The sequence below is a fragment of the Bufo bufo genome, chromosome 7 (genome assembly GCF_905171765.1).
Source record: "Bufo bufo chromosome 7, aBufBuf1.1, whole genome shotgun sequence".
NCBI classification, from domain to species: domain Eukaryota; kingdom Metazoa; phylum Chordata; class Amphibia; order Anura; family Bufonidae; genus Bufo; species Bufo bufo.
In genome coordinates, this window is record NC_053395.1 from 8070081 (window position 1) to 8088325 (window position 18245).

Below are 18245 nucleotides of genomic sequence, written 5' to 3' on the forward strand. Positions count from 1 at the left end.
GTATATTAAATAAGCCTCTAGGAGCAACGGGCCCAGCTCTTATTAATGGCAAGGCCCTCATTTGCATATATGAAAACATTTTTCTCAGTAATGCGGGCACATATGAACGTGGGACCAACACAGACGCCTTCAACTGCCGAGTGCACAGGTCACGGGTCAGAGGGACAAACCTGCTGACAATTAACTAAAACTGTAACTTCCATCATGGTCATGGCTGATTGTGAGAAGATGCTGGGAGTTGCAGTTTTGTAAGAAGAAAAGAAATCATTAATCAGAGAGGAGGATGTATGATCTATCGAGCAGCTCCACACACTTCTATCTCCTACAAATAAAATAAACATTTGTGAATAAAAATGTTCTCTTTTGTCAAATTTATCTAGAGTCTGACCAAACCAGCTCTGTCCCAGTAAGCCCCCCTGAGAAATGTATTTCAAGGGTATGTCCATCTTTGAGCACCACTTTACAATTTCTATGTGAATGAGTAGTGATCCTGAGTTACATCCTGTATTATACTCCAGAGCTGCACTCACTATTCTGCTGGTGCAGTCACTGTGTACATACATTACTTATCCTGTACTGATCCTGAGTTACATCCCATATTATACTCCAGAGCTGCACTCACTATTCTGCTGGTGCAGTCACTGTGTACATACATTACTTATCCTGTACTGATCCTGAGTTACATCCTGTATTATACTCCAGAGCTGCACTCACTATTCTGCTGGTGCAGTCACTGTGTACATACATTACTTATCGTGTACTGATCCCGAGTTCCATCCTGTAATATACTCCAGAGCTGCACTCACTATTCTGCTGGTGCAGTCACTGTGTACATACATTACTTATCCTGTACTGATCCTGAGTTACATCCTGTATTATACTCCAGAGCTGCACTCACTATTCTGCTGGTGCAGTCACTGTGTACATACATTACTTATCCTGTACTGATCCTGAGTTACATCCTGTATTATACTCCAGAGCTGCACTCACTATTCTGCTGGTGCAGTCACTGTGTACACACATTACTTATCCTGTACTGATCCTGAGTTACATCCTGTATTATACTCCAGAGCTGCACTCACTATTCTGCTGGTGCAGTCACTGTGTACATACATTACTTATCCTGTACTGATCCTGAGTTACATCCTGTATTATACTCCAGAGCTGCACTCACTATTCTGCTGGTGCAGTCACTGTGTACATACATTACTTATCCTGTACTGATCCTGAGTTACATCCTGTATTATACTCCAGAGCTGCACTCACTATTCTGCTGGTGCAGTCACTGTGTACATACATTACTTATCCTGTATTGATCCTGAGTTACATCCTGTATTATACCCCAGAGCTGCACTCACTGTTATGCTGGTGCAGTCATTGTGTACATACATTACTTATCCTGTACTGATCCTGAGTTACATCCTGTATTATACTCCAGAGCTGCACTCACTATTCTGCTGGTGCAGTCACTATGTACAGTACATACATTACTTATCCTATACTGATCCTGAGTTACATCCTGTATTATACTCCAGAGCTGCACTCACTATTCTGCTGGTGCAGTCACTGTGTACATACATTACTTATCCTGTACTGATCCTGAGTTACATCCTGTATTATACTCCAGAGCTGCACTAACTATTCTGCTGGTGCAGTCTCTGTGTACATACATTACTTATCCTGTACTGACCCTGAGTTACATCCTGTATTATACTCCAGAGCTGCACTCACTATTCTGCTGGTGCAGTCACTGTATACATACATTATTTATCCTGTACTGATCCTGAGTTACATCCTGTATTATACTCCAGAGCTGCACTCACTATTCTGCTGGTGCAGTCACTCTGTACATACATTACTTATCCTGTACTGATCTCGAGTTACATCCTGTATTATACTCCAGAGCTGCACTCACTATTCTGCTGGTGCAGTCATTGTGTACATACATTACTTATCCTGTACTGATCCTGAGTTACATCCTGTATTATACTCCAGAGCTGCACTCACTATTCTGCTGGTGCAGTCACTCTGTACATACATTACTTATCCTGTACTGATCTCGAGTTACATCCTGTATTATACTCCAGAGCTGCACTCACTATTCTGCTGGTGCAGTCATTGTGTACATACATTACTTATCCTGTACTGATCCTGAGTTACATCCTGTATTATACTCCAGAGCTGCACTCACTATTCTGCTGGTGTAGTCACTGTGTACATACATTACTTATCCTGTACTGATCCTGAGTTACATCCTGTATTATACTCCAGAGCTGCACTAACTATTCTGCTGGTGCAGTCTCTGTGTACATACATTACTTATCCTGTACTGACCCTGAGTTACATCCTGTATTATACTCCAGAGCTGCACTCACTATTCTGCTGGTGCAGTCACTGTATACATACATTATTTATCCTGTACTGATCCTGAGTTACATCCTGTATTATACCCCAGAGCTGCACTCACTGTTATGCTGGTGCAGTCATTGTGTACATACATTACTTATCCTGTACTGATCCTGAGTTACATCCTGTATTATACTCCAGAGCTGCACTCACTATTCTGCTGGTGCAGTCACTATGTACAGTACATACATTACTTATCCTATACTGATCCTGAGTTACATCCTGTATTATACTCCAGAGCTGCACTCACTATTCTGCTGGTGCAGTCACTGTGTACATACATTACTTATCCTGTACTGATCCTGAGTTACATCCTGTATTATACTCCAGAGCTGCACTAACTATTCTGCTGGTGCAGTCTCTGTGTACATACATTACTTATCCTGTACTGACCCTGAGTTACATCCTGTATTATACTCCAGAGCTGCACTCACTATTCTGCTGGTGCAGTCACTGTATACATACATTATTTATCCTGTACTGATCCTGAGTTACATCCTGTATTATACTCCAGAGCTGCACTCACTATTCTGCTGGTGCAGTCACTGTGTACATACATTACTTATCCTGTACTGATCCTGAGTTACATCCTGTATTATACTCCAGAGCTGCACTCACTATTCTGCTGGTGCAGTCACTCTGTACATACATTACTTATCCTGTACTGATCTCGAGTTACATCCTGTATTATACTCCAGAGCTGCACTCACTATTCTGCTGGTGCAGTCACTGTGTACATACATTACTTATCCTGTACTGATCCTGAGTTCCATTCTGTATTATACTCCAGAGCTGCACTCACTATTCTGCTGGTGTAGTCACTGTGTACATACATTACTTATCCTGTACTGATCCTGAGTTACATCCTGTATTATACTCCAGAGCTGCACTCACTATTCTGCTGGTGCAGTCACTGTGTACATACATTACTTATCCTGTACTGATCTCGAGTTACATCCTGTATTATACTCCAGAGCTGCACTCACTATTCTGCTGGTGCAGTCACTGTGTACATACATTACTTATCCTGTACTGATCCTGAGTTCCATTCTGTATTATACTCCAGAGCTGCACTCACTATTCTGCTGGTGGAGTCACTGTGTACAGACATTACTTATCCTGTACTGATCCTGAGTTACATCCTGTATTATACTCCAGAGCTGCACTCACTATTCTGCTGGTGCAGTCACTGTGTACATACATTACTTATCCTGTACTGATCCTGAGTTACATCCTGTATTATACTCCAGAGCTGCACTCACTATTCTGCTGATGCAGTCACTGTGCACATACATTACTTATCCTGTACTGATCCTGAGTTACATCCTGTATTATACTCCAGAGCTTCACTCACTATTCTGCTGGTGGAGTCACTGTGTACATACATTACCTATCCTGTACTGATCCTGAGTTACATCCTGTATTATACTCCAGAGCAGCACTCACTATTCTGCTGGTGCAGTCACTGTGTACATACATTACTTATCCTGTACTGATCCTGAGTTACATCCTGTATTATACTCCAGAGATGCACTCACTATTCTGCTGGTGGAGTCACTGTGTACATATATTACTTATCTTGTACTGATCCTGAGTTACATCCTGTATTATACTCCAGAGCTGCACTCACTATTCTGCTGGTGCAGTCACTGTGTACATATATTACTTATCCTGCACTGATCCTGAGTTTTACATCAAGACACGGAGGCTTCGTATTGCTTACTCCTTCTTTACTTCCACCAATAGCAGCAAAGGAGAAATTAACATAATCAAAACAATAAAGGATCCTCCCCAAACAGATCCTATAATAAGCAGTGTCCTCTTCATATCTTCCTCTTTCTTTGCTGCTCCACCAAAGCTAAGTGACCTATATATTCGATTATGTGATTTAGATTTTGAAGCAATTTATGTCTTTTCATGGCGTTTTAATACTGGCCTAGTACATATATATATATGCTGTTCTGACCTATATCCAGGTCTCCCCCCCCCCCCTTTTTTCCCTTCATTGTGGAGATTTTATCACAGTATATTCTGTATTCCCTTCATTTGGGGGGCCGCCCCCCCCCCCCTCTCTTCCCCTTTGCGTTTCTTCATCGGCGGTTTTATCCCCTGTAGCCTTTCGTCTTGGGGGTGAGTTCTTTTGACCCCCCTCCTCTCCCACTACCTTAGTCGCCGCTCCGATTCCTTCCCTCTGCTCTCCGGCGGCATAGGTTATCGGCGGCAGGCTTCTGTAGCTTCCCGCGGCTCCGAGATCTCGCAAGATCTCGGCGGCCATCTTGGGATCTCCCGCCCGTCTTCTCGCGGGATTTCGGAGCGCTCTCCAGTGCCTTGCTGCTCCTCTCGGCTCCGGATCGGCTCCTGCCTTACTGCGGCGCTTGGGGTGATTAACCCCTGTTTAGGTTAGTTGTTTCTACCCGAGATTAGCACCATTAGATTAGGTACCCCATCGGCCACCAGGCATTTACTTTTTAGATCTTTAATAACGAGATCATGTCCTCAGATCGCTCTCCCTCTGGGCCTAATCCCCCCCCACCCACTGGGGACCCCAGCCTGCCAGTAATGAGTGCACAGGCCCTGGAGCTTCATCGCTCAGTGTCTAGTGCCATTGTAGAGGCCATGGGCTCCATGTCCTCAATGATCTCTCAGACCATATCTCAGGCCTTATCTGCCCATGCTCCTGGCCCCTCTAATCTAATGCCTGCACTCACTAGCCCGCAGCCTACCATTGAACCTCCTGCCCAGGAGACATTGACTGGTGTGATCCAAGCCACCCATGATAGCGTGCTTAGATCGCGCAAAAGAGCCTTACCGCGCCAGGCAGAAAGGGCGCGAACGTGGAAATGTGCTAGAGCACAAACTCATGACATAGATTCTGATATTGAATCGGACATGGAGGCTTATGCGGAGGCAAGTGACCACTCTGATGGAGTGTTAGAGATGGAACCTCAGTTTCCAAGCACCTCAGGCCCTAGGCCTTCCACATCTGAGTCCGTGGGCGCATCCACCTCTGCTCCTAACACGGCTTCTACCCTGGTGGATCCTTCTGGTAACCCACTATTTGATCCTGATGCCCTCCACCACCCTAGGTCGGCGGAGTGGATGCCGGTAGCTCATGTGAGCGATTACTTGGAGCATTGGGTGCGTCGTCCTCTCAGCAAAGAGGCGCGCAGCAAGCTCCGTGCAGAATGCCCTAGACCATTGATCCCTAACAAGGTCTGTGAGACCCCATCTGTGGATCAGAAGATGACTCAGTTTTTAACTAAAACCGGCTGGAATCCCCGTAAAGGTCTGGATTCCGCTATAAAGAGTTGTCAGGACAAGCTCCTCGACATTTTTGGCCCCCTCGCCAAAATCTTTGAAATGGCCGAATCGGCCAAAGTGGACGGCTCTCCGATAGATCCGGAGGAGCTTACTGGCTGGATACAGAGAGCCATTTGTATTGCGGGCAGCATCAATTCCTCCCTGTCCATTGAAAGGCGTAAAGCCATCCTTTTTAAAATTGACCCAAAATTGGCCAACCTGGCACTTACTGAGACAGGGAAGGATGCTCAGGGTCAACTGTTCGGGGATTCCTTCATCAAGGACCTCAGCAGGTACGTTGGAGCGTTTACCGCATTGGACAAGGCCCAGTCCTCCATGAAAAGGGTATTTCAGGGACGGGTCTCCACTAGGGCCGGCAGTAGTAGGGGCCGTCTGTCCGGCCGTTCCAGTTATCATGCCCGCAGCTCGGGCAGAGGCTCCTTCAACCAGAGGCCTCCTTTCCAGGACCAAAGAAATCCCCCCTCGTTCTTCCCGGCCAGAGGCGGCCAATGGCGTTCCAGGTCGGTTAGAGGGAATCCGAACTACAGAAAATCTTTCGGTAAGTCTTTCCCCAGTGGGGACTTCTTTCACTCCTTGTGTAGGGGGCAGACTCCGTCTATGTTCCCACGTTTGGTCCAGCATCACATCAGATCCATGGGTGCTGAACACTGTGCAGGGTTTCCACATAGAACTTACGAGTTCGCCAGATCTCGTCCCTTCTCCCCCCCCCCCTGGCACTACCGGACAGGGAGCTAGTGGACGTGGAACTCTTTTCCCTCTTGCACAAGGATGCGATAGAAAGGGCCCCTCCTACCCAAAGGGGCGTTCTCAGCCACATTTTTCTAGTCCAGAAAAAAGGGGGACAATTTCGTCCGGTCATAAATCTCCGGGCACTGAACTCTGTGGTGCGCTACCGCCACTTCAAGATGGAGGGGATTCACCTCCTTCGGGACTTGCTGATTCCGGGGGACTGGATGGTGAAGCTGGATCTCAAGGATGCCTATCTGACGGTCCCGATTGCCTCCTCCTCCAGGGATCTTCTGCGCTTCCTGTGGAAGGGCGAAGTGTGGCGCTTCACTTGCCTACCGTTCGGTCTTTCCTGAGCGCCTTGGTGCTTCACCAAGTTACTGCGCCCAGTCATGGCCTGGCTTCGGAGCCGTGGGGTTCGTCTTGTCATTTACCTGGACGACATCCTCATTATGCACCAATGTCAGTCGTCTCTGCTGCAACACCTCCAGTGGACCTCGGATCTTCTGACGGGTCTGGGTTTTCTACTCAATCTCGAGAAATCCTGCCTCACACCGGCTCGACGTATGGAGTTTCTGGGCTTCACGGTGGACTCTGTCGCGGAATCTCTCAGCCTCCCTGCAGAGAAATTGCGGACGATACGCAAGGAGTTGAGACATGCTCTCTCAACTCCCTCTCTATCCCTACGCCACCTGGCTCGCATTATTGGGTTACTTGCCTCCTCTATCCAGGCAGTCTTTCCCGCTCCGCTCCATTATCGGGCTTTACAGCGCCTGAAGATCGCCCACCTCCGTGCCGGGGCCTCGTTTGCAGACACTGTGATTCTGGATCAAGAAGCTCAGGAGGAACTTCGTTGGTGGTTGAGCAATTTGGAAGCCTGGAACGGCAGAGCAATCTTCGGATTCCAACCGGAATTCACGGTAGAGTCGGACGCGAGTCTCCAAGGATGGGGTGCCCACTGCGAGGGTATCTCCACTGGGGGTCGATGGTCGGAGTCAGAGACCCATCTGCACATCAACGCTCTGGAACTTCTAGCGGGTTCGTTTGCCATCAGGAGTTTCACCAAGGGCATAGCTCATGCATGCATCCGTCTACGCATGGACAATGTGTCGGCGGTCCGATACGTCAATCACCTAGGCGGCACTCAATCGGCCACCTTAGCCCGACTGGCGAAGGAGTTCTGGTCCTACTGTCTGTCCAGGGACATCATGATTCAAGCGGAGTACCTGCCGGGTCTTCACAACTACAAAGTGGATCGGAGTTCCCGATGCTTCACGGACGGCAGCGACTGGAGGCTGAATCCGGAAATGTTCTCCACAATCTCGGACATCTGGGGTCCTTGCTCCATAGACCTTTTTGCTTCCCGGCTCAATACTCACCTGTCCAGGTTCTTCAGCTGGCGTCCGGACCCGGAGGCAGAAGCGGTGGATGCGTTTCTACAGGACTGGTCCTCAGCCCTACATTACGCGTTTCCACCGTTTGCCATGATTCCGAGGATGTTGCTACAGACTCGGCGTCAGATGGCGGAACTGGTGGTGGTGATTCCCTTCTGGGGATCTCAAGCCTGGTACCCGATCCTCCTAGAACTCCTGGTCGATGTACCTCTCCTACTCCCGACGCGGACGGATCTCCTCCAGGACCCTCTGGGTGCCCCACATCCCCTGCTGGTCGAAGGCTCCCTTCAACTTCTTGCGTGCCGAATTTCAGGACTCCAGGAGAGGTCGAGGGAATTTCGGAGGCAACTAGACGCCTCCTGGACAACGCTTGGGCTCCCGGCACCCGAAAATCTTACCGGGCAGCTTGGGGATCTTGGGTTAGCTGGTGCATGGAACGGGACCTGGATCCCGTTTCGGCATCTGTAACCCATTTGTTGCAATTCCTGACTTCTCTCTTTGAGGCAGGGAAAGCTTATCGGACCATCAATTTGTTCCGTTCTGCGATTTCCTCGACTCATCAGGGATTTGATGGTGTTCCGGCTGGTCAACACCCTTTAGTGTCTCGATTTTTACGTGGCTCACGCTTGGCTCGGCCTCCTCGGCCACGTTTCACCACTACGTGGGATGTTTCCCTGGTCCTTTCTTTCCTCTCTTCCTGGCCCGACAACGCGGCTCTTTCCCTCCGTCAACTGTCAGCCAAGTTGCTGACCCTTTTTTGCCTGATTTCCTGTAAGAGGATCTCTGATGTCAGGGCTCTGGATCACGATGCCAGATCCTTTACTCCCGAGGGTGTTACTTTTAACATCACGCGGCGCACCAAGACCAATATTCGGTCTGTGTCCTATCCCAGTTTTCCGTCTTCCCCGGCACTCTGTCCTGTAGCTTGTCTACGGGAATATGAGTTGCGCACTCGTTCTCACCGGTCTGCGGACGTTCCGCAGCTTTTCCTCTCTATTCGCCATCCCTTTGGTCCGGTTACCAGTCCCACTTTGGCGCGTTGGATGAAGTGGGTCATGTCCCTTTCTGGGATTGATACGACGATCTTTACCGCTCACTCGGCCAGGGGCGCGGCTGCTACTGCCCTGGCAGTTTCGGGGGCTCGTTTGGAGGACATTCTGCGTCTGGCTGACTGGTCTAGGGCCACGACGTTCACAGAGTTTTATTTCCGTCCGACCCCTCATGTGTTTTCTGCTATTATTGAGCAGCTTTGAACTTGCAATACGAAGCCTCCGTGTCTTGATGTAAAACTTAATGATTTTCCTATTTCATGACGTAAAGTCATAGTTTTATTAAAGACACGGAGGCGAGTATTGCCCGCCCTAGGTTTCTCTTGCCCACCCTATTATTATTTTTAATGTTATGGTATTATTATTGACTATTACACTGTTTCTGTGGTTATTTATGACGTTTTACCGTCAAGATTGATTATGGTTCTGTTAAGCGACCTTTTTAATGTACGACCGTTATAGGGTCGAGATTGCACATTTGTACCCATGTGTTTACACTGGCTATATTATTTGTTTTGTTTCAGGTTGAAAAATCCTTGGCAGATGGCATTCCGTGTTGTTCCAGGTTTCCTGAAATGTTAGCCATGTTGGCTTGAGTTCTTCAGTCGGAGGAAAAAGAATGGTCGGTGTCGGAACCAGTTCCAGTTCGGTTCGTTTTCGGTTATGGTTTGGCGGTTGGTGTCGTGGATTCAAAGAAAGAGGAAGATATAAAGAGGACACTGCTTATTATAGGATCTGTTTGGGGAGGATCCTTTATTGTTTTGATTATGTTAATTTCTCCTTTGCTGCTATTGGTGGAAGTAAAGAAGGAGTAAGCAATACTCGCCTCCGTGTCTTTAATAAAACTATGACTTTACGTCATGAAATAGGAAAATCATTAAGTTTTACAGCAAGACACGGAGGCTTCGTATTGCTATCTCCTTCTTTACTTCCACCAATAGCAGCAAAGGAGAAATTAACATAAACATAACAATAAAGGATTATAATACGATATAGTGAGCACTCAATATCTGCTGCTATACATCTGGTCCGATTTGTATAAATTATTTATTAAGTCACACTACAGCATATATTACATAAAATTAGAACAATGTATTTATAACTCAGTCTGATATAAAGTATCGCTGTTATATATCAATAAAAATTTAAACTTATTATAAAAATATAGTTATAAATATATAAATATATAAATAAATAAATATAGAAAATCCCTATTGTTTCTTTATATGCGCTGCACCTCTGTTTGCAGCGCTACAAAGTCTCAGTCTTATATCTATGCTGAGAGGAAAGGCTCACAATTCCATGCGGTATCTTCGTGAGTTTACAATTCAATATTACTCACTATTTGGGGTCCAGCTTGTGCGTATCAGTCCGTGGTGGCGTCCCACCACAGATTAGTGCACTCACCCGGTTTCTTTATAGCGCTGTAGGCTAGCTTCCACTTGCTCCACTCTGCAGTATCGTTATGGTAGATGAAATACCTGCTTACAATTGACTCCTATGCGCCCCACGTGTAGTTGGCGTCCTGTGTTTTACCAACACAGGTCGCCAACACAGGTCGCCAACACAGGACGCCAACACAGGACGCCAACTACACGTGGGGCGCATAGGAGTCAATTGTAAGCAGGTATTTCATCTACCATAACGATACTGCAGAGTGGAGCAAGTGGAAGCTAGCCTACAGCGCTATAAAGAAACCGGGTGAGTGCACTAACCTGTGGTGGGACGCCACCACGGACTGATACGCACAAGCTGGACCCCAAATAGTGAGTAATATTGAATTGTAAACTCACGAAGATACCGCATGGAATTGTGAGCCTTTCCTCTCAGCATAGATATAAGACTGAGACTTTGTAGAGCTGCAAACAGAGGTGCAGCGCATATAAAGAAACAATAGGGATTTTCTATATTTATTTATGGGAGAGGCTTAACTGTGATGAGAGGGTGAAGCGCTTCCCCTGACCTAGCTGGCTGTGTTGTGCCGGAAGCCAGGAGCGAGGGTAGGCCTAGTAGTGGGCATACCCTAAAAGGGAGTGTTTGAGAACAGGGGGGGTGGGTGGGTGTGAACAGAAGCGCCCTGAGGAGCTGGGGGCTGGAGCTTAAAAAGGTAATATGCCCCTCCCACAAATTCAGGCTGACTTTTCAGCCTTCCACTTATGGGAGAGGCTTAACTGTGATGAGAGGGTGAAGCGCTTCCCCTGACCTAGCTGGCTGTGTTGTGCCGGAAGCCAGGAGCGAGGGTAGGCCTAGTAGTGGGCAAAAATAAACGAGGAGAGCAGAGTAGTGACCAAAAGCCTTTAATACCACCCAGAGAGCAAGATTACAAAATGCCGGGGTGTATCTCGTGAAGCAAGAAGAGCGCCACCAACCCATGCATTTAATCACGTGCGCCGGGACCCCGTTTTGATGCTGAGGACGCGGCTCCGGTTCGGAGCGAGTGTCCTGTGAAGACCAGCGGGTTATAACCGAGACCTGATGCCAGCGATCTGATGTGGGACACAAACTAGATTGACGACAGGGGGGCCCCCCCCATGCCAGGGAAGCAGCGAGGCCTCTGGGAAGGCATCTTGCAACAGGGCCAGCAATTGACAGGGACCATGACTGGGCACCAATCATTGGAGGTTTTAAAACCTGGCCTCGGAGGGAGGTCCATGCTGATTGGCCTTCGTGTAAGGGAGCCGGAGGATGAAATGGACACGGGCCCAGGACAACTGTCGCGCCTGCGACCCCTGACGTTTAGGGGAGGTGCTGGTGAACTCACCTGGCCTGAGGAACCCGTAAAACCCGAGATACATGGCTGCCTTAATGATCAACTAGGAGAGTGGCCAAAAAGGAAATCCATCCAGCGCGGACGAGAGTCGCCTGAACATCTCGCCGGAGACAGGCTGCCCACGGGCGGGAGGGACGTCCCCGCACTTCTGGATCCCCCTAAGGGCAGCTTTTACCGGCTGCACTGAAGAAATGGAAACCTCCATTCGGGTTATGAAGCATTGCGCAGTGCTGTCCCCCCGCTAGGTACAGCTTGATGGTGTTGAATGACAGCCTGAGATTGCGGTGACAGTGGCCTATAAACGCCAGGGAGTAGGAGATATCGTCCAAGCCACCACGGGTGGGACCTGGCGAAACCTTCGTAAACCCTGACACCGGCTTGGTAGTTCCTGATGGTGTAGGGGGAGAGGGAGAGCTGAACCAGGTTCCTGGCGTGAGCAATGAGGGATATGAGATCAGAACGTAGTACGACTGGTGCCTACGAGAAGGTTTGAGTCGGTCTGGGCAACGTACCTGGCTTAGAGGTTACTACCTGTATCGATGTGTTGGGTCACCTGACCTTGATCCAAATGTCGCATGAGTGAATGATCAGGACACGTTCCTGAGAGGGCAAATCCTAAGTTTCGGAAGGAAAAAGAGAACATAACTGAGGAGGGTGATGGGACTGGGTGAACCAGGAGACAGAGGTAGGAATGAGCCTGGCGGTCCAAGAGGCAGAGGTAGGAATGAGCCTGGGCGATCCAGGAGGCAGAAGAAGGTGCGTGCCTGGGCGATCCGGGAGGCAGAAGAAGGTGCGTGCCTGGGCGATCCGGGAGGCAGAAGAAGGTGCGTGCCTGGGCGATCCGGGAGGCAGAAGAAGGTGCGTGCCTGGGCGATCCGGGAGGCAGAAGAAGGTGCGTGCCTGGGCGATCCAGGAGGCAGAAGAAGGTGCGTGCCTGGGCGATCCAGGAGGCAGAAGAAGGTGCGTGCCTGGGCGATCCAGGAGGCAGAAGAAGGTGCGTGCCTGGGCGATCCAGGAGGCAGAAGAAGGTGCGTGCCTGGGCGATCCAGGAGGCAGAAGAAGGTGCGTGCCTGGGCGATCCAGGAGGCAGAAGAAGGTGCGTGCCTGGGCGATCCAGGAGGCAGAAGAAGGTGCGTGCCTGGGCGATCCAGGAGGCAGAAGAAGGTGCGTGCCTGGGCGATCCAGGAGGCAGAAGAAGGTGCGTGCCTGGGCGATCCAGGAGGCAGAAGAAGGTGCGTGCCTGGGCGATCCAGGAGGCAGAAGAAGGTGCGTGCCTGGGCGATCCAGGAGGCAGAAGAAGGTGCGTGCCTGGGCGATCCAGGAGGCAGAAGAAGGTGCGTGCCTGGGCGATCCAGGAGGCAGAAGAAGGTGCGTGCCTGGGCGATCCAGGAGGCAGAAGAAGGTGCGTGCCTGGGCGATCCAGGAGGCAGAGGTAGGTATGAGCCTGGACGAACCAGTAGACGAGACAGCAGCAGGATATGACGTGAAGTACCTACCTATAAAACATGGCACTGTTGCCACCATAGAATAGATGACTGCAATGAGCATTTAGTGACCGCTGAATGGGTATGGCGGGCAATGACGACCTGGCCTACTCGTGGTGAGCCCCCGGTTTCTTTGAACACCGTGCTGAAACTAGGTTCCTTCCACCCAGCAGGTAGGTATGAGCCTGGGCGAACCAGGAGACAGGGGCAGGTATGAGCCTGGGCGAACCAGGAGACAGAGGCAGGTATGAGCCTGGGCGAACCAGGAGACAGAGGCAGGTATGAGCCTGGGCGAACCAGGAGATCGGGCCGGTATGAGCCTGGGCGAACCAGGAGACAGGGGCAGGTATGAGCCTGGGCGAACCAGGAGACAGGGGCAGGTATGAGCCTGGGCGAACCAGGAGACAGGGGCAGGTATGAGCCTGGGCGAACCAGGAGACCAGGCCGGTATGAGCCTGGGCGAACCAGGAGACAGGGGCAGGTATGAGCCTGGGCGAACCAGGAGACAGGGGCAGGTATGAGCCTGGGCGAACCAGGAGACAGGGGCAGGTATGAGCCTGGGCGAACCAGGAGACAGGGGCAGGTATGAGCCTGGGCGAACCAGGAGACCAGGCCGGTATGAGCCTGGGCGAACCAGGAGACAGGGGCAGGTATGAGCCTGGGCGAACCAGGAGACAGGGGCAGGTATGAGCCTGGGCGAACCAGGAGACAGGGGCAGGTATGAGCCTGGGCGAACCAGGAGACAGGGGCAGGTATGAGCCTGGGCGAACCAGGAGACAGGGGCAGGTATGAGCCTGGGCGAACCAGGAGACAGGGGCAGGTATGAGCCTGGGCGAAACAGGAGACAGGGGCAGGTATGAGTCTGGGCGAACCAGGAGACAGGGGCAGGTATGAGCCTGGCGAACCAGGAGACAGGGGCAGGTATGAGCCTGGCGAACCAGGAGGCAGGGGCAGGTATGAGTCTGGGCGAACCAGGAGACAGGGGCAGGTATGAGTCTGGGCGAACCAGGAGACAGGGGCAGGTATGAGCCTGGGCGAACCAGGAGATAGAGGTAGGCATGAGCCTGGGCGATCCAGCGGAAAACAGCGGTACATGAATAAAAGCACATACACATACCGCATGGTCCTGCCGCCCCTACAAATCGGTACAGGTAACGGCAGGCAAATGATCAGTGACCGCGTATGGAGTTTGGTCCAAAGCTGCGAGTTTCCAACCCGGTGGGTCGAGCTTATGGCAATTGGACTTTCTAACAATCTGCTGCGTCCGTGCGTGTGAAAGAGGACCGATTTAATTGTATGTATCTATTTATTTATTTATTTTTTTGTATATACATATATATATATATATATTTTATATTTAATTAATTAATTAATTTCTTTTTTTTTTTTTTTTTTAAAACTGTTTATGAGCCTGGCCGTCGTTGCCCAGGGGCTAGAAACCCCTGCTTGCCGCGTGTGGCCTGTTCCGACGGGGGTGCCGGTCTGGGGGCCCTAGACCTAATAGTGAGGCCAGAACCAGGCTGTAATGGAAGAAAGGACCCCGAGGGGACAGGAATGGCCCAGGTAGGAGCCAAGGCACCGGAGCCGTCCTGGCCACCATGGACGGCACCCAACTTTCCCAGGCACAGATATACCTATGAAGTGGTATCGAGCAGGAATCCTACAGTGAACCCCATGCACAGCAGAGACGTCCGGGCTGTGAGCCGACTCTGCTTTCCCTCTAATAAGCCCCATGTGCGGCCGGCTGCTTCTGATTAGCGAGCGCTGCACAAATATTGACCCATCAGTAAATCCTGCCGAGAGCGACATCCCCCAAATGTTGCCTCCGATCCGCGGGCGGAAGGGACCGTCCAAACGCCTTTCAAAGTGAGAAAATAAATGCTCGGCCTTCACTGCTCCCAGATCCATGACCCTGGGCGCCGCAGTGAAAGAACGCAATGCAAGGAGCAGTCGTGACTTAGATTACAGTCCGCGTAGATTATAGGACTGACCCTGTAATCTGTGGGATTTGCGCTGTGCTGGACTGTCACAGTTTTGGAAAAATCGTGGGCAAAACCGAAGACAGATGAGCACAATGTCTTACGCCCTAAAGGAGTTACTCCCGATGAGACAGTCCCTCTAAACCTAAAGTCAGGTCTACATGGCGACACCAAAATCATCATGTTGAAAGCGGCTGCGTTAGTACGCACGACAACATAGGAGTCATTAAAAAATCCAAACAGGCAGGATTTCTGGTCACAGGTTACAAATCACAGCGCAGGGAACAAGGTAGGCTGTAATGAACTGCGACTCCCATCTGACCGGTCATCCGAAATCGCACCCCGTGCGCAACTGTAACGTGATGGCAAGCGGCAGACAATTTTGCTTTGACTGTGTGAGCATGAATCGGCGGGGCCTGAATGGCGACCCCGGCGTGCGCTCCAGCCTGGAACGCACGCCGAAACCGCGACCAGGCCTAGGCCCGGCCGAGGGACTCCGGCGTGCGCTCCACCCTGGAACGCACGCCGAACATGTGACCCAGCCCAGGCCGACGGAGGCACTCCGGCGTGCGCTCCAAGCTGGAACGCACGCCAAGCAGGCACAACACATCCCATCTGGGCAGCTGAGGGACGATTTAAACACAGGTTTTGTCAACGTTTCTGGGAGGGGGTGAACTGAGGGACGAGCCGTGTGTGGGTAGCGGGGACCGGGTCTGAGAGCCGGTATCGGCGTGCGTTCCACGCTGGAACGCACGCCGAACCCGCGACCGGAAGCCTGGAACATGGGGGCCCAGGACGGAGGGCTCCTGTGGAGGGGTAATAGCCTGCGGGGACAGCGCTTACCTGACCTTAAGCCGCCTGATCTAGAAGAGACTGCCGGGACTAAAGTGAATGCGACGTACAAGGCGGCAGCAGCTGTGGAACCAGCGGGCGTCTTCCTATTCAGCGTGTGAACAGAAGCGCCCTGAGGAGCTGGGGGCTGGAGCTTAAAAAGGTAATATGCCCCTCCCACAAATTCAGGCTGACTTTTCAGCCTTCCACTTATTTATATATTTATATATTTATAACTATATTTTTATAATAAGTTTAAATTTTTATTGATATATAATAGCGATATATAACAGCGATACTTCTTATTGATATATAACAGCGATACTTTATATCAGACTGAGTTATAAATACATTGTTCTAATTTTATGTAATATATGCTGTAGTGTGACTTAATAAATAATTTATACAAATCGGACCAGATGTATAGCAGCAGATATTGAGTGCTCACTATATCGTATTATAATTCTTAAACTCCCCACTGTGGTTAGGGTGAACCACACCTTAGTTTGAGCACCTGCCTTAGCTGACTGAAGGGTGAGCCACTATAAACTTTACTATAACAATAAAGGACCCTCCCCTGACAGATCCTATAATAAGCAGTGTCCTCTTGCATATCTTCCTCTTTCTTTGCTGCTCCACCAAAGCTAAGTTATTTCTATATTTCATGGAGGGTTTTTTGCATGTATGATGCCTGTATTTCATTACCCTGTGTTTATTAGGGCTTGTCTATAATTCATAGCCTCTGACCTTTGAGAGATTTTGCTTTCCCCCTCATTTGGGGCTATTTGCTTTCTTCTCTACTGTATTCCCCTACGCCTATGGCGCTTTTTCATTAGGGGGTCACCCCCTCTTTTTTCACATCCCAACCTTGCTTCCCCCCTGCGATTTTATTCAATTTTGTCACCGTTTCGCTTGGGGTGCCCTCATCGTCTCCCCCTTCCTCTCTACCTTCACTCACTGCTCCGATTCCGCCCCGCTAGTTCCCGGCGGTCCAGGTGTCGGCGGCAGCTTCCGCTTTGTTTCCCGCGGCTCCGAGATCTCGGCGGCCATCTTGGGGAGCTCCCGCCAGTCCTCTCGCGGGATTTCGGAGTTCTCTGCCGTTCAGGTATCTCGCTCGGCTCCGGATCGGCTCCTGCTCTGCGGCGCTTGGGGTGATTAACCCCTCTTTAGGTAGCTACCTCCTCGGTCATTGTGACCTCTATTATATTAGGCATCCCTAGTTAGGTTTTCTGCCACTAGTATTTAGTTATACCACATTAATATGTCTTCTGACCGCTCTCCCTCTGGGTCCAATCCCCCCCCATCCACTGGGGACCCCAGCTTACCTGCTATTAGTGCACAGGCCCTGGAGCTACAACGCTCGGTGTCTAGTGCTATTATTGAAGCTATGGGATCCATGTCCTCTATGATTTCACAAACCATCTCCCAGGCCTTGTCTGCCCATGCCCCTGGCCCCTCTACTCAGTTGCCTGTACTTACTAGCCCGCAGCCTACCATTGAACCTCCTGCCCAGGAGACTTTGACTGGTGTGATTCAAGCCACCCATGATAGCGCGCTTAGATCGCGCAAAAGAGCCTTACCGCGCCAGGCAGAAAGGGCGCGAACGTGGAAATGTGCTAGAGCACAAACTAATGATATAGATTCAGATTTGGAATCTGATATGGAGGTTTATGCAGAGGCTAGCGGCCAATCTGAAGGGGAGATGGAGATGGAACCTGAGTTTCCAGATACCGCTGGCCCTAGGCCTTCTACCTCTGGGTCCGTGGGCGCGTCCACCACTGCCACTAACACGGCTTCTACCCTGGTGGATCCCTCAGGCAACCCATTATTTGACCCTGATGCCCTCCACCACCCTAGGTCGGCGGAGTGGATGCCGGTAGCTCATGTGAGCGATTACCTTGAGCATTGGATGCGCCGTCCTCTGAGCAAAGAGGCGCGCAGCAAGCTCCGAGCTGAATGCCCCAGACCATTGATCCCCAACAAGGTCTGTGAAACGCCATCTGTGGATCAAAAAATGACACAGTTCTTGGCTAAAACCGGCTGGAATCCCCGTAAGGGGTTAGATTCCGCAATAAAGAGCTGTCAGGACAAGCTCCTTGACATATTTGGCCCCCTCGCCAAAATCTTTGAGATGGCCGAATCGGCCAGAGCAGACGGCTCTCCGATAGATCCGGAGGAGCTTACTGGCTGGATACAGAGGGCCATTTGTATCGCGGGCAGCACCAACTCCTCCCTGGCCATTGAACGGCGTAAAGCCATTCTGTTTAAAATTGACCCGAAATTGG

At 50.3% G+C, this 18245-nt stretch overlaps 1 protein-coding gene across 5 annotated transcripts in view; it reads left to right on the plus strand.

Moving 5' to 3' along the window:
• LOC121007698 (RING finger protein 112-like) overlaps positions 1–18245 on the plus strand; it is a 289373-nt gene that overhangs the window by 187169 nt on the left and 83959 nt on the right. The gene's annotated exons all lie outside the window — the stretch shown is intronic.